The sequence below is a fragment of the Cupressus sempervirens genome, chromosome 10, assembly GCF_028749045.1.
Source record: "Cupressus sempervirens isolate cs-2001-9-10 chromosome 10, ASM2874904v1, whole genome shotgun sequence".
NCBI lineage: Eukaryota > Viridiplantae > Streptophyta > Pinopsida > Cupressales > Cupressaceae > Cupressus > Cupressus sempervirens.
This window is the reverse complement of record NC_143127.1, coordinates 544,443,332-544,452,511: the sequence shown is the minus strand read 5'-3', so window position 1 is coordinate 544,452,511 and position 9,180 is coordinate 544,443,332. Positions and strand designations below refer to the sequence as shown.

General features: G+C 30.7%; 1 pseudogene; it reads left to right on the top strand.

Annotated features, from left to right (window-relative positions):
• Positions 1 to 1,249: 1,249 nt before the first annotated feature.
• LOC149535047 (FACT complex subunit SPT16-like) lies at positions 1,250 to 2,743 on the top strand (annotated as a pseudogene).
• The last annotated feature ends 6,437 nt before the right edge of the window (positions 2,744 to 9,180 follow it).

The following is a 9,180-nucleotide window of genomic DNA, read 5'->3' as shown; positions in this document are numbered from 1 at the left end:
GGATGGAGAAATCCTAATTATAGCTAGTTTTTTTCAAAGTAAGAGAAATGAAATAAAATTTATTGTGGGAATTAGGCTATTGAGGAAAATAATTATAGGTAGCTCAATGGAAATTTATCGAAAAATATGCCTCATTTATTTATCTAATTGATGAAGGAAAATTGCCAAGCTAGATAGGAGAGGCTTAAAACATTGTATGAATATTCTCTTTGTCAAGAGAAATCTTGAAAATTTTTGTGTATGGATTGGAATAATTTCATGTGTCTAAAGGAAGCTTTTGAATATGGCCTTATAGATGTAGTGATTGATAATGTGTTTACTATATTCATTATCCCTCTAGTACTACTTTTTTTTATATTAAGAGTTAATGATTATCAATTTTGGAGATCTATGGCATCAAGGGATGAAGGATTTTTACAAGTACAAGTTAACTTCTTTCTCTAAGTTGATGTTCTTAGGAGAATATTTTTTGAAATTTTTTGTTTATTTTTATATCTTTCCTTCTATGTTGATGTTGAAAAATATGATGGATACATGTTTTATGAAGGTAATATTTTGGAGAAGGGTTTGAGGTTTTTTTAAGAGATCAAATATAGATGGTTTCTCAAAGTGTTAATGAAATTGTGATTAAGAATTATCACCATTATCCAGATTGAGATACCACTTAGAGGAGATTTATCTAGAATAATTTAGTGTTTTTGATTCAATGCTTTTGGACTAGAAGCTTAAGGGTTTAACTCAAAGATCCATCTTATGAGGATTATGAGACAATTTAGGGGAGTTCAAATTGATTTTGGATTTGGATTTTTAATGGACTATTTTCTCAAAAATATGTACATCCTTTCCCTTTTTTTTCTCACTCAAGAGGTGAACCTATTGATGGAGTGAATCAAATTATTTTTATTGAAAATAAATTGGTTCCATGAAATTCCCAACCGAAGAGATAACTAACATACAATAATATTCACAACATGAGATTGATTCCATTATATAATTTAAAAAATAATTCAATGAAAATATATCATTAGTATACATATGTTGCACCACTTCAATATCTATGGTCACTTTTGGCTCACTTCTTCTAGTAGCTAACACACTAAACTTTACACTACTTTACACTACACTTCACACTTAGCTTATGTCACAAGACCTATTAGGAATAACAATATATTATTTAGTGGAGTTACATGTTTCAAATCAAATAATTTTGGACACATTTCTAGAGATTATAGATCAAATGTAAATAAGAATGGACCAAGGTATGGAATTTTAATTTTTACATGTTACAAGTGTAATAATCTAGGGCATAAAACTAGATATTGTAGACTTCATGGATTTGTGAGCAATATAATAATTCCTAATGTTAGAAAGAATAACTTTAATGCAAGAAGGAATAGTAGTATTAATTTGAGAAACTGTGAAAATATTAATAAGACTTTTGTAAATGAAACTAATGGCAGAAATGAGAAGGCACATAAAGAAAAAAAAGAAGAATATTACATCAAATAAGGGAGTAACAATTCCAAGCATTGAACCCTCTTCATAGCCTAGTTGTCTACAATTTCCTATGGTGGAGCAATTACATAAAGATTTTCCAACCCCCAATTTAGAGAGTTAAATAGTACAATATTGGATTAATGTATATTGAGGTAGATAAGTTTGATATCTCTAATCATATACCTTGATATGGTGATATGAGACACTGTAGTGAAAATTCATGACTACTATCTTTGTAGCAACTTTTTATAGATGAGAACTAATACATTAACCATAGAGAAAATTGATACCTTTGTATTAAATTGTTAAACACACATTTTTTATCTAGCAAAGAAGGAGATGATTAAATTGCTTCATTTTCACTTTCATAACCATATTATGGTGGGAACTAAGAAGACCAAATACATAAAGTTTTATGTAGAGGTAATGGATATGGTCCAAACTTTAGGAGGGGCAAGATGGTCAATGTATGTAGCAATGAAATTAAGGAAGAGCAGCAAAAAAGGGACATGAAAAATAAAATAAATGTAGAGTTTCAAGGGTTTGTTAAGCAAGTAATAGAACTATGGGAGAAACCTCATCTAAAGGATTTTTAATTAGAGTTTGATATACCATTTAGAGAGTTATGATTTCATGGAGTTCTTGTCAAATCCTTTGCTTTTATTATTCTCACTACAAACTATTTGGTAGAGTTGATTGAACTACCTTTCTTAGTAATAAGCATTAGTGTTATTGAGATTGTTAACCTTGAGAAAGTAGGACTTGGGAAAAAGGAATTTGATATGGAAATTATTTTCAAAGACTTCAAGAGGGATGTACTCCACATTGACACCATTCCATAATCTTCTCTATATGGCATCAAAGAATGTCTGAACTCCATGGACATAAAGTATTATAAAAGAAGAATGAACTTGAATTGGTAGCCAATTCTGAAGACTATCATAGATGATCCAGATAAATTTATTGAACATGGTGCATGAGAATTAGGATTATGGAAGCTAGTCAATCTAATTTTGAAAATTCAAAAGAGTTAGATCAAGGATATAAGCACTCTAATATAGAAGAAGAATCAAAATAAGATGAGGAGGGTTTAGAAGATGAATCTCTTGTGGATTTAGATAAGGATAAAGAAGAAGAAGAAGATTCTAAAGAGGAGGAAGGTAAAACATGTGATGAATTAGAAGCTAAAGCCTAAAATGTAGACAAGGAAAATGGAGATAAATCTGATAGTGAAGAGGAGAGATGACACTGAAAGGTAAAAGCTATAGGAAAGTCTCATGCACTTGAAAATGTGTTATAACATAATCAATCAAAATTTAATGACTTTCATTTTTCCTTCCATCTACAAAAAATGGTGTGGGTTTAATCTCTTACCTACACTTTCCTTTTCCTAAAGACAATAGACAAAAACCCTCCTATATACACACTTGTGCAATCTACTAGATACAAAATGACATGTTTACTTTACTTTACTTTTTTTATTTATATCTTGACTGTCATCAAAATTTTGACAAAAAACTTAAGTTTGGTCAAAATTTTGACCTTATTAGGATCATGTTAAAAAAAAAAAAGAGAAGTTAACAAGTCAAATTGGCCCATTGTCAAAAAGTTTGGTAAAAAATGGAAGCCCGATTTACTAGTGAATCCAAAAAATCAACTTTCTTCAACCTTGTTAAGGTCTCCACTAGCTCTAATAACCTCTCTATGTCTAGCCCTTGTACCTCCTTAAATAGGTAATTATGATCTTTTTTTCTTAAACATCACCATAGATCTTAGGGTTCTGATTAGATTCAACACATACAATAAATTGGTCCACCTTTTCATTTTCTCTTTTCTCTTATAGAAACTTCTCCAGAATTCACCTTCAATTCTTAAATATAAATGATCAAACACAATTTCCCTTGAATTAAAATTATAAATAATTAAATGATCTTAGAGGATGAAATATGATCAAAGAATTTGCAAAGTTTATGAGGATTAAGAGAGCTACAAGAGCTTTGAAAAGGTAGCCTAGTGAGGTCCTAGAGTTGATTGGAATAACTAAGGATCAATGTCTTACACCATTACCAGAGAGAACTAGACTAGACAAAGAAGAAGAAAGACTTAGAATAGGTAGGAATGTTGTTCATAGATTTCTTGATAATCAACCTAGATAAAGAACATAAAACAATGTAGATAATAGAGTAGAAAATCATATACAATATCCACAGATGGCTAAAAGAAGAAGAGATATTGATAGAGATTTAAGGAAGCCTACTAATAATTAAAACAAAAACAATGCATGCTATAATAATAATGAATAAAATCACAATTAATAGGAAATAAAAATGCATTTTTGGGTAATAATAATAATGAAAAAAATAATAGACAATCTAGAGGAATGAATATGAACAATAATCAAAATATGCAAAGAAATAATAGAAATCAAAATAATAGATTTAATTAGAATGTTAGGGATCCTTTGCCTTTAGAGAGGTATAGAAAATTAGACTTTTATGGTATATATGGATTTTAAAATCCACTGTCAAATGATTTAAGAAATGCAATCCCAAAGCACTCTAGGAATGGAGCTAAATTAGGAGAAACTCATTGTATAAATTTAAAGGTAGTAATTGAGGAAATGAGTGAAGCCTGCGAGGATGTCCTAATGAAGTTCTTTGTCCAATCCTTCACTAAAGATGTAGTAGAATGGTAAAGAATTTTACATGATGGATCTTGGGGAAGTTTGTAGGAATGTTTTGGTCAACTCATTGAGAATTTTGGTGATCATAATTATCCTTCTTTTACTTCCAATGAATTAACTAGTATCAAGAAAAATTACAATGAAACCATACTCGAATTTGATATGAGATTCAATAAGGTGTTAAATAAGGTGCCAAGAGACATTAGGGAACTCAACATATTTCTTATGGATTTATATAGATTATTTAGATCATAAGATGAACTATGAGATTAGGAAGGAAAAGCCTACCACCCTACAACAAGCTTTCAAGATTGCTTTATCTTTTCAAAACATTAGAAAGGAAATAGGCAAAGGATTGAAAAGGGATGATCCTATTTGTTTAATCCTAAGGCTCCTAAATAGAACAATGAAGAAGAAAAGATTGATAAGATTATGGACATGATGAAAGAGATGAAAATAGGAAGTGGAAGAAATAATTTCCCCCCCAAAAGAAATAACCACTCTTTTATCAAAAAGACAGATATAGGCTATAAGATATTCCCTATAATACCAATGTGAAAGATGGAAAATAGTCGACACCAAGGAGACTCTAGACCTTCTCAAAAGAACAAATAATTTTGCTAATAATAAGCCTTGGTGTGATGTTTTCCTATAGCCTCACATGGTAGATCAATGTATGATGGGGACACGAACCAACAACAGAATGGACACAATAGAAAAGGGAAATTATATTAACTGAGAAAATAGGCTAGTACGAACAGTGCAGAGAAAATAAACTTCAAAACATGCCCTAAGGGCTTACAATAGCATAAATTTGGAGAATATTTCTCCTTATGGCACCTCCTCTCAAACTCCACCCCGAACTGCCTTTTACAATGCCAGAAATCTCCTTAAATAGACCTCGAAGGGTTAAGGACTAGGAGTACATTCTAGAAAGTGCTAGTAGGCATCCACCGACGGAATAGAAGGTTCCGGAAGCTGTGTTAGAAGTCAGTGCAAATCTAGAAGAATTCATAACTTTTGAACCATAGCTTTGATTGACGAACTGTTTACATTTTCGGAAAGGTCTCCAAGTGCTCTATAGCCCTATGGACCAGCTTTGCTCGTCCCCTATTTTTTGGCCCTTTTTGAGGTCATTTAATGCCCCAAACTTGACTTTGAAGCATTCTTAGGAGGTCTCCAAAACCCAAAAAATTGCAATAACTTTCAAACCGTGGGGCCTATTGACTTGATTCTTTTTCTGGAATGCTCTAAATAATAATTACATTCATCTAGCCAATTTACACCTGCTAGTTTACCGAAATGATCGCCCAAATACATGCTCCTATTTTTTTGGGATTTTCAAATGCACTGATAGTTGAACTATGAGAGTTGGAACCTTTATTTGAGCCAAATGGGTATCCAAAAATGTAAAGACATGAAATAGAAACTAAGTCTAAGTACATTTTTTTTTGGTGACACAGGATTGCCCTTATACCTCTGGATGCTCCTGCATCAATGTATAATCAATCAAAAATTTGGGGATGAGAAAGCTAATGACAATGATTAAAAACCTAGATGTAATGTAGTATCAAGTGGACCATGTTTGGGTAAGGAATCATCAAAGGATGACTACACAAAAAATTATATGGATGGAAGGTATCAAATGAATCAAGAGGTTTTTTCAGATGATAAAGAACTCCCATGAATCAGAAAATTATTAGAGGAAGAGAAAGAAACTTATACTATTATAGCAATTGAACAAGAAAGAATCAATTATAAGTTGAGGAACCAGGATGTCAATGAAGAGTAGAGAAAAAGAGAAGGGATGTTTGGCAAGATGGGATCTAAACAAATCAAAGGTAAGGACCAAAATATTAATAAACAGGAGAAGAAAAAAATTACAAAGACAACAAATGACAAGCATCCCTATAGTAAGAATTCTCATGACTATAATTCCTTCATTGCTCAAGCTTTATCTCATTTAAAATCAATGTTCCCCTAACATAAATTATGAAATTCCCACATTATAGGAAAGGGGCTTTAAAATTGATATATGTAGTAGAAAGTCATAAAGAAGAAAAAAAAGATGCTCAAAAGATACCTAAAATATATCTAGGAGTTGTTGTTAATAAGGATCCTAATAAAGTCAATCCATTATATCTAACTCTACTCATAAATGATAAATTGGTAAAGAATTTCATGATTGATTCAAGAGTAGCTATAAATATTGTGTCTATTGATGTGATGAAAAGTTTAAATCTAGATGTTGATATTCCTTATGGTAAATGTTATGCCATGGATGATAGATATGTCCCTATTGTGGGGGTTATAAAGGATATTGATTTTAGATTTCCTTCTTTTCTTGAAATGGTTTATAAAATTGATATTATAGTAGTGGAGGTTCTTGCTATGTATGGTATGATTTTTTCTAGATAATGGTCTAATTTGGTACGAGTCAATATTTAATTAGATTTATCTTATGCAGCTATTCTAGTAAATGGTAGGGATATCAAGATAGATAGAGAAATCAGGTCAACATTTTTGATAGAAGACATCAATCTAGATCAAATGATATAGATATAGATAATTTTCAAGTAATTATCACTAAGGAAGCCTTACAAAAAGTTGATCCCATTAGTGAATGTGTTTCCATAAATCATGATAAAGTATGGAGGATGAATTTTGATGGCTCATGTTCCAAAGAAGGTAATGGTGCAGGTATAGTATTTGTCTCTCCAAAGGGTAAAAATTTCAAATATTCATTCTTATTATCTTTTGAGTGTACTAATAACATAGATGAATATGAGGCCTTGTTGTTAAGATTAAGGATAGAAAATAAACAATGTATTCAAATTTTAAATAATTTTGGTGATTTTGATCTAATTGTTGCTCAAGTTAGAAATAAATTTGCTACAAAAATGACTAAGATGAAACAATATAAGAATGAATAATGGGTACCATTGAACTATTTGATGCATTTAACATAATTTAGATAGACATATATGAAAAATGTGCTTGTAGATTTTTTGGCTAATTTGGAAATCAAGAAAGGTAGTATTTCTTATGTAGATATCACACAAATAGGAAAAAAAAAAGAAAAGGGCTATCAGTTCCTGATAATGTGCATAATTGGCAAGCTTTTACAGATGATCAAGACATTATCAATTTACTATCATGTGAAGGGAGGTATGAAGGTAAAATTATAGACCTTAATAATCTTGTGGAGGAGGTTGATGGGAAAGAAATCTTATTTGGAAAAAGAGTCATTTAGTTAAATACAAAAAAAAATAAAAAATCTAAGGCATTCATAGCATTAGAAATAGTATTTTTTAACAAAAATGCCAAGGGATAAGATTACTATTAAAGATGAAAAGGATGTTGAAAGGATAAATCTAGAGACTGAAGGTGCTCCTAAAGAAGTGTTTATAGGGAAGAAGTTGACCTTTAAAATTAGACAAGATTTTTTTTTTTTTGGAAATATAGAAATCTATTTGCATGGTCATATGATGACCTCAAAGCTTATAGGGAAGACTTATTCCAGAATGAAGTGTCATTGAAACATAATGTTAAACCTTTTAGGTAAAGACAAGGACCTATAAACCCTACTCTCACTCCTAAAATAGAAGAAGAGTTATTCAAGATTATTGATACTTGAATTATCAAACTAATTAGACACTCAACATGGGGTTTTAATTTGGTCCCAGTGAGGAAAAATAATGGGGATATTAGATTATGTTTCGATTTATGAAATGTAAACATTTAATCTCTCAAAGATAATGATGCCTTGCTTAACATGGAAGCATTATTACAAGAGGTTGCATGAATTAATTTTTATCCATGATGGATAGATTCTCATGGTATAATCTAGTCACGGTGAAAGAGGAGGAACAATAAAAAATAACATTTACTACACCATGGGGAACTTATGTGTATGCAAGAATGCCTTTTGGGTTAATAAATGTAGGGGCTACTTTCCAAAGAGCTATGGATGTAGCTTTTGATGGATTAATTCATTTTACTATTCTAGTATATCAGGATGATCTCATGGCTTTCTCTAAGAAAGAAGAGGATCATTCTAAACATTTGGGAAAAATATTTAAAAGATCTTTGGATTATGGAGTGTCTTTGAACCCTAAGAAGTGTCATTTTTCTATTACAAAAGGAAAGTTTCTTGGTTATATTATATCCAAGGAAGGGGTAAGGATTTTCCTAAAGTGAGTTGCTTCCATAGATAAGATACACGTTGTCAAAACTATAAAAGCAATTCAATCATTCTTTGGACAAGTTAACTTTGTGAGAAGGTTTGTTTAATTTGTTTTAGAATTGGTAAAGCCTATTTCTAAAATGATTAAAAAGAATGCAAAAATTTCTTGGAATGATGAGGCATTGAAGGCATTTGGAGATATCAAAAAGGCTATTAAAGAGGCTCCTATGCTGAAATCTACTAATTTCTCTAAGCCTTTTTAATTATTTTCTTTTGCATCAATTTATACTCTAGAAAAAGTCCTTTATAGAAGAATGAAGATGGTAATGAAAAATTGATTGTGGTTTTTAGTAAAAAATTTCAAGCATTTGAGTTAAACTATGATATTACTAAAAAATAGGCTTATGCCCTAGTGAATGAAATGAAATCTTTTAGACCATACTTGGTAGGTGTACAAATAGTAGCATATGTTCCTAATGTTGTTGTGAAGGATATTTTTAGGCAATCAAAGGTCATATGTAAGAGGTGCAGATGGATTAATTAGGTGCAAGAATTCAATATAGATATAGAAATTGCCAAACTGGTTAAAGGACAAGGATTGGCTAAGTTAATGATAGAATAAAACTTGGAAGTTGACCAAGTGAATCAAATAGATGAAGGTAATTATGAAGTAAGAATTGAAATATTTTTGTGGTATACTATTATTTTTTCTTCCTAAAAAATATGAGTTTCAAAGAAGGAAAGATAGACAATTAGAAAAGAACTATAAAGTTATAGAATGAAAAATACATTCTTATTAAGGGTGATCTTTTCT